This window comes from Sinocyclocheilus anshuiensis, unplaced genomic scaffold (assembly GCF_001515605.1).
Source record: "Sinocyclocheilus anshuiensis isolate Anshui unplaced genomic scaffold, SAMN03320099.WGS_v1.1 scaffold1500, whole genome shotgun sequence".
In the NCBI taxonomy this organism is placed as follows: domain Eukaryota; kingdom Metazoa; phylum Chordata; class Actinopteri; order Cypriniformes; family Cyprinidae; genus Sinocyclocheilus; species Sinocyclocheilus anshuiensis.
In genome coordinates, this window is record NW_015537960.1 from 1,744,988 (window position 1) to 1,753,230 (window position 8,243).

Consider the following 8,243-nt stretch of genomic DNA (forward strand, 5'->3'; position numbering starts at 1 on the left):
TCTTCACCATGCCAGAACTGCTCTCCAGGCTGCCGATAACGACCATCATAGCGGCAGCCGCAGCCAGTGGGGGAAACACAGCGATCTCCATCCAGCACCAGTCCATCATTGCACTGGCATCCCCCCTGGCATGGCAGCGTGCACTGGAAGGGAAATGAGAGGCTAGGGCAGGACGCAGGACAGGATGTGCCACACAATTCGAAATGGGTATTTGCTGGACAGTTCGGATCTGGGAGGTTTAAGATAAAACATGGAAACGACAATGAATGATCAGCACTTTGAAGGAGATATATAGTTTAAATTCTGAAAATCTTATCATATTACAAGATACTAACCACAGTGGGTGATACTCATCCACTCTCCGACTGCGATGCCATTTTGTTGGCAGTGCAGTGTATAGCCTCGCAGGGCCTCACATAGAGCCTCCCTGGCACCGTCCGTCTGCTCCAGCATCTGAATGCAATCTTCAATCCGTTGCCAAGGGTCTAGTGTTCTGCTACATTCAGTAAATGGTCCATCATTCATGGCCATGATGCTGCAGCGCTCTCTGAACTCGCTCCTGTTCTGATAATGATCTGGTTCCCACATGTCAGTTGGGTCCTCACAGTGAGCTGACAGGGATCCATCACGCCAGCTGTCTGCAAAAAGCTGGGAGTCATCCAGCAGGACACCATCCGGGCTGTAGAATTCATCTTCAATGTTTCCATTCAAGTTCCCACACAGACCTCCAAGTGTACCATTGTAAGTGGTTGGCGCAGTGATTCGGACAATGTGCGGCCAATCAGCTCTAACAGTCACTCCAAAGTTTGTCTCCAAAACAAAACCTCTTGCACTGCTGTGATAGATATGGATTTGACTGGAACCAACACTGATAGGTAGACCAACCATCTGTCCATCCACCTGAGGAGAAAAACATGTCTGACTTTGATCTAGCATTTGAGTTTGAGATAATGGTTAAACGGCCCTTAATACAAGGCTGAGAAAAAAAAAACATTTTGGCTAACCTGTACATTGCTACCTTCTCCCAATTCAATGGAAACATGAGTTCCTCCTGCCTCAAACTTCAGGAACCTGGAAAATTCTTGAAGGCCTCTGGGTACTTTCTCCACTGTCAATACAAAGTATGGCAGTTGGGATGGCCCCATAACTCTTGCAAGGGTCAGTCCACAAGCTCCTGGGTATCTGAAAGTTTGTCCATCAAAGGTGTGGTATGAACCCAGGCTTTCAACTGAACAGGTAGCATAACTGATGGGTCTGCAACCCCTTACACCATTATGGAGTCCACACACTTCAGCTGGACCACACTGGTGCTGAGCGCACACCATTGACCTGCTATTGCAAACACATTGCCTTCCACAGTCCTCGCCCAACACTACCGACTGTCCCTCAGAGTAATAGAAGCCGTCAAAGACGCAGTCACAGTTTGCTTCAGGCATACATTGCCCAGTGCTGAGGATGTACCCATCATCACAAATACAGCTCTCCTGATTGGGCAGGGGACAGTTTATTGGGGCAGAGGGGTTGCTGCATGTTGCAGGGCAGCTTGTTCCTTGGGACTCAAAATGACTATGCTCAGGACAGTGAATCTCTGGAAATGGAGGGCAGAAGTAAGAATATGCATCAAACTCTGTGATCTTTCACACTGCACAGTTATTTCAGTTACATAAAGTTGAATGAAAAACTTAGTTCTACTGAAGACATAACAAGGCACTTACCACAAAAGCCTGGTTGTCTCCACTGCCCTAGTTGTACACCCTGCTGTTGGCATTGGGCAGAATACACATTGAGAGCCTGGCACAGAATCGGCTGGTACCCTCCTCCTAAGCAAAGATCATAGACACAGTTCTCTATGTAGGTCTGTGGCGAAAACACAGAGTGGCAAGATGCAAAAGGCCCCGAAACATCTCCTAGTAGCCCACAGTGGTTTGTGTCACTGTAAAGGCTCATTTCATTGGCGGTACAAACCGCACAACCTAGACCTGTGCACCTGACATCATGGCATTCAGGATCTGTGTCACCCTCTACCTTCCAAGAGTTGGCAAAGTCAACATCCGAGCTCAAGATCTCCCCAGAGATTGAACGGAAGTCATCTTCAGGATGTAAGTTATAGTTACCACACAGACCACATGTGGCATTCTGGTAGTCATAAGGTACAGAGATGGTGACGTAGCTATATGCATCATATGTAACTAGGAGACCAAAATCTGTGCTGATGGCCAAGGAAAAACCTGACTGATAGACTTGGATGGAGCCATTGCGGAGGGTGAATGGTGTTGCTATAAAGGTCCCATTAACCTTGACAATGTTGACAAAAAAAAATTAGAACAATGGAAGGATGGCTGAACTCAATATTACAGCAAAACAGTGATACTTACCTTTGCTTCATAATAGTGATCTTTAACCAGTTCAATTTCTTCATTATAGACAAATACTCTGACCATTCGAGTCCATGACACATGCGTGCTACCCCGATGCTCATTTTTCCCTCAATGCGATAGTACGGCAAACCATTTCCACAAGCCTATACAATGACAAAAAATCAGTATCAGTAAAGAATTCCCAGTCTTGTCGAATCTATACAATAAATAGAAAGTCATAGCAACTTTACTAACCTCAGACAGAACATATGTGCAGGTTCCTTGAAAGTGAAAAATCTGATTGTCAAAGGTGTAGTAGTGAGGATCACCAGAGATGGTGCATGTTTGCCGCTGAATGTTCTGACAAGAGTATTGGAAAGCAGCTGGACGACAAGCTTGGGAATAAGTGCAGGGCTCAAAGCTGCACTGGAGGCCTCTGCTGGTACAGGTGCATCTTTCCTGGCAGGCGGCATCACTCCAGAAATAGTCTCCTAGCTGCACTGGCAAACCTGTAAAAAAGACTTAGGGTTTATGTATATAAACACCGAAAATAATTTGTGTGATTACTGGAAGGCCTCATTACATGTTTACTAGCATGGTACAATCGAATTTGAATAGGTCATTCATGGTCTGGCTGCAAACAGCAAACATGGCATGCAGTTAGGGAAGCAACATTACCATTAAATTGACAGCCCCGTGATCCATGATCGGTTCTGAAGGCCCATCTGCCTGGCACATTGACATTACTGCTGTGTGGTAGGCTGGTGATGTCATTCTGGAGTGATCCAGTAATTGAGAAATGGTGACTTGAGTCGATAGTGTCATAACCAGCCTAGGAAGAAATCCAGATGTCTGCTTATTCAGTTAATCCTTGAAAATGCAATACCTATCATATCAATTTGTCATCTTGTGCATACCTGTACATATCGTTGTGTTGGAGCAATTGCACCATAGTTTATTACAACAAATGAGAGATGGCCATTTGAAATCAAAACCACTTGGAAAGATGTTTCCTTAAAAAAAAGACAGAAAAAGTTTGAATATTTTAAAGGAAGAACGAAAACATTATGTGGTGTGCTGATTTTTATATATTTATTTGTTTGTTTATTTATTTTTAAATAGGTAGAGGAAGATTTCCATGGAGCAAACTGGGCTACTTACAGTTCCTGAATTGTAGAAATATGCAACTCTATCCCACGTTGCAACAAAGACCCATGAAGCAGAGAAACTCAAGTCAGGGAAGTATTGGTTTATGTCTTGGGTTGCCTGTGTAAGGACACTGCCAGAGGTGTACTGTTGATATGAGATGACACCATTCCAACGATTGTCAATATCTGTCCAGAATGGAGCAATGAGGTCTTTCCCTCCATAGGCTGGGAACTGGTATGGAGTGTAGCTGCCCCATGCCCCGTCAAAGGTCAAGTGTCCATTGTTGTTGACCTGAAATAGAAGAGGACTTATTATCATGTACAGAATTATTATAAATGGCACAAAATTGTTTGTCACAGAAATTTAAACTGCACTCAACAGTCCTTTTTCCCATTTAGTTTATTTTTTATTTTTTTTATCTCCAGTTACAGACACTCAGCATCCAAAATCCTCCCATTCCAAAGTAACTTACATAAATTTGGTTGTATGTTTGTCCAACAAATATGAACGGCTGCTGCAGGTATATAACTGATGAACTCCCATCATCAATGTGTCCATTCACTGTGTCTCCAGTTCCAAATGGATAAAATGGCCCTGTAATGTTGATGTCATTGTCTGAGAGAGGAAAAAAAAAGAACAATATTGAACATTAATTAGCAACAACATAAATATCAGTTTCTCATGCCCTAACATTTAAATTTAATTTATATTTCAATTTTCATTTACCTTACTGTAATATTTGTATTCTTTGCATAATGAAATAAATATGATACAGCAATATGGCTGTATATCATCATGGCTGTGATTACCTGTGGCCTTTTGCCTACTTTAATATAGCTGATAATAAATTAGCCTATATAACTTTATGAATTATTTTAAATTATTTACGTGCATCACAAACACATAGCATGGATCTGATTTGCAAAAACAATAATCCTTCACATTGTAACACACTGCAATATATTACCAGTCGTAATGTCCATGGTTGTAGTTTCAGCTGTGGCTGTCTCTGGCATGACAGTAGTATAAGTAGTGTTTATGTTGCTTGCATCTGAAAGAAATTATAAATATTTTTTAAAAAGTCTGAATTGTCTCTTACATAAAAAAACGGCACATATAAATAAATATATTTACCTGCACAGTATGCCAAATGGCAGGTACTTGGGCTCACAAACTCATAGACATAATACCCTCCTGGACAGGCTTTGACTTTAATGGGATTGGATTGGAAATAGCAGCAGTTATTGTCCCAGTGACCGCAGACATCTCGAGTGACCACTCCATCCTCGACTCTTGGATGTCCTCCGTTCAGCCACAGTGGAGCATGAGTGCCACAACTCAACTCATCAACACATATGTCTGGCATCTGAATGCCCTGACCCTGAATGAAGAGACGGTACCAGCCGTTCCAGCTGACCCAAGAGTCACACATTATTTGAGAGGAATGTTGATTGTTGGTGGCTCTCCATAGATCATCCAGGATATTGTAGTTGTAGCAGGGGTCAACAGGTGGAGCTGGTGATATGGAAACATTAAAAACATAAATGTTCCTGACTGAATTAATGTTATAGGCCTATACATTTTTGTACAACTGAAGTAGTGGTATGAAATCTTCAGAATGCTCTTTCCTTAAGCCCCCTGTTACTCTTGTGCTTTATGTTATTCAAAGCTGAAGATAGTTTCCCTTGAGTTTGAACATTGTTTATTTAGCTGTTAAAAAAACAACAGGATTTAAGATGCCAGCAATGAGCTCTTTCGCAATTGAGCAACATGACTTCGAGAATAACAAGTTGACCTCCTATTTGCAATAAGGGATTTGTGTGTGGTGGTCTGCATATAGACCACTTATTAGGGGTCCTATCATGGAGGGAAAAAAACTTATTTGTGCCAAATCAGCTATGACAATAAACTCTATTCAATTCTATCAATAAATAAACTTGAAATGCTATCAATTTTCCCTATGACGTTTATCTTTTATCCATGAGTATACATGCTATTATGTTATTTCCTGCCTCTGATGGTTGGAGTCTGCAAACATTTGAGGTTATGAAAGGAGTCTAAAGATGTCTGAGAAACAGTGGTGGTATAATTTTTATTATGAATAAAACAACACTTTGGTTCAGTACTTTACTCTGATTAACCATCTGTAAAAGTCTATATATACTGTAATATATAGAGTTAGAGAAGCAACAGAATCAGTCAAGTACCACAGAGAGTCTTTAGACAACTGTTGTCTTTTCTTTCTCATTTATATTGTATTCTGATTTTGTGAGCTGCATTACACATTTTTATGTGAGTGTGATGAGTGGGGCGGGGCCGAGAGCCGTGGGAGCGGAGCGAGGCTGGTGGAGTAAATGTTAATGAGCGACACCTGCGCCACTCACCGGTCTCGAGTCCCACGGAGGAGCTCCGGAAGGATAAAAGGAGGAGTGACGACAGTGCAAGACGAAAGAGGACCAGGCTTGGATTTTATGTTGTTGTTTTATGCAGCAGTCGTCCGTGAGGGGCTGCCGCTTTTACTTTCATTTTGTGTTTGTTTATTTGATTATTAAATGTGTATGTTTAAATGTTCGCTGGTTCCCGCCTCCTTCCCGATCTACAAACTTTGTTACAGTGAGTTTTACTCATATTAAGTTAAATTAGCTGTAATTCTTTTTTTAATGCAACAGAAACAGAACAATTTTAAGAGACTGTGTGTAATGAAAATATGTGCAAAAAGATACTCATGAGAGTTTATAAATGAAACAAGACAATACTTTACCAGTGGTTGTGATTGGTGGAGTAAAGGATTCTATGGGTGGGATTATCTCTGTTGTTGTAGACACTGATGGGATGGACTGGTTTGAGGCTTCTGGTACTAAGAACATTTTTTTTTTAATCTCAGTAAATAATTTGTAAACAAAACCCAGAAAAGTACATGAATAAATTACATATGAGTAAATACTCACCTACACAATAAGCTCCACAAAACATTGGTTTGACAAACTCATAAACATAGTAATTTCCAGGACAGGCTTTGACTCTTATAGGGTGGGATGTGTAAGTACAGCAGCCATCCCATGGAAGACAGACCTGACGGGTGACAACTCCATCTTCCAGCTGTGGATGAGTGTCGTTGAGTGACAACGGGTTATAAGTGCCACACATGCCATAATTAACACATGATTCTGCCATCTGGGCATTTTGACCATTGTAGAACAGCCTGTACCAGCCATTCCACTCCACATTATAATCACACATGCCATAGTAGTAATTGTTATTATAGTAAGAGTTGTCAGTGGCTCTTCAAGGCTCATCCAGACTGGTGTAGCTGTAGCAGGGGTCGACACTTGAGGTGGTGTAAGGTACTATTATGAAGAAGTAGAAAGAGAGCATCACATACATCAGATTTAATTTATTCAAGATAATAATATGAAAACCAACAGTACAACTGATGAAAGCATGCCAGATATAATGATGAATAAATGTACAATACCTGCACAATATACAGGAGCTGGGATTGAAAGAGTTGGTCTGGTAAATTTGTAGACATAATAATTTCCAGGACAAGCTTTAACTTTGATTGGTTCATCATCTGATCAGCTCAAATGACATGTGGCTCTTAAAAAATATAAAAGTACGGTTGTTTTTTGTGTGCTCAAAATTTATATTTATTTTGAATAGGTTGTATAGTAAATCTGTATTGTAATGCTTATTATAGTACCACTTATTTGCATTTGTACAGGAAACATTTCTTTTCTAAAAGTACTGAAGCACTGAGACCTTGAATAAAATCTGAAAATGTAGATGTTTATTGACACCATAAAGTGAAAATATTGAATAAATTGAACACTTGCTCTGGTATGTAATTAAAGTTGTATGCATGCAGTATGTAACAATGTACAATTTCCTTAAAAATGTGATTATAGCTATCACGTCTACTATCATTCTCTCTGGTCTGTTTTCAGGTCATGCTGTTTCTGCTCTGTCCAGTAGGTGAAGTCTGGTGTTACTGTTCTGCTCTCTGTACTCCACCCATTTCACCTGCTCATCATCTCATTATCTACAGGTATATTTACCTGCTTTCTTCAGTGACGCTCAGCCACATCTTTCCAACCTTATTAGTTTGTTCGTTCTTTAATGTGATTTCTTGTCTGATTTTGACTTCAAGGCATTTCTATATAAATGTTTTTAGCAAACCTGACATTTGAGTCTGCATCTGAGTCCAATCTGAGACTTCCTGACATATAGTACTTTAATACAGTGAAATTCAGGCATAAATCAACAATTTAGAAGAATCTTTACTAGGGATGCACCGATACCGATACTGGTATCGGTATCGGGCCCGATACTGAGCTCATGTACTCGTACTCGTTAAAATGCCCGATACCAAACGCCAATACCACACAGCATGTGATCAGCGCCATATTCAAACAAAGAAACACTGACAACAGACAGCAGAAAGGCGTTAAGGATGTCTACTATGAAGTATATGTATGCAATGAATATAATGTTAAACATTCAGTATTAACGCCTGTATAGCTGATGTGCGCGAGCAAAGCACGCTGAGTGGATTGAGCGCGCGGCGGCGCAGATGCGCAAGCTTGTCGAGTGAATATATCTTTCTCACGGACATCACTGGAAAGTTTGTAGTTCGGTCGGATATGTCAAAAACAAGTAAGTAAAACAATGCACAAGTTACTTAACGGTAGGGAGAGAGAGAGAGAGAGAGAGAGAGCGCGCACTTCTGTTGTGTGA

At 40.8% G+C, this 8,243-nt stretch overlaps 1 pseudogene; it reads right to left on the reverse strand.

Moving 5' to 3' along the window:
- Positions 1-8,243, reverse strand: part of LOC107666952 (alpha-tectorin-like) — a 33,330-nt pseudogene that overhangs the window by 6,675 nt on the left and 18,412 nt on the right.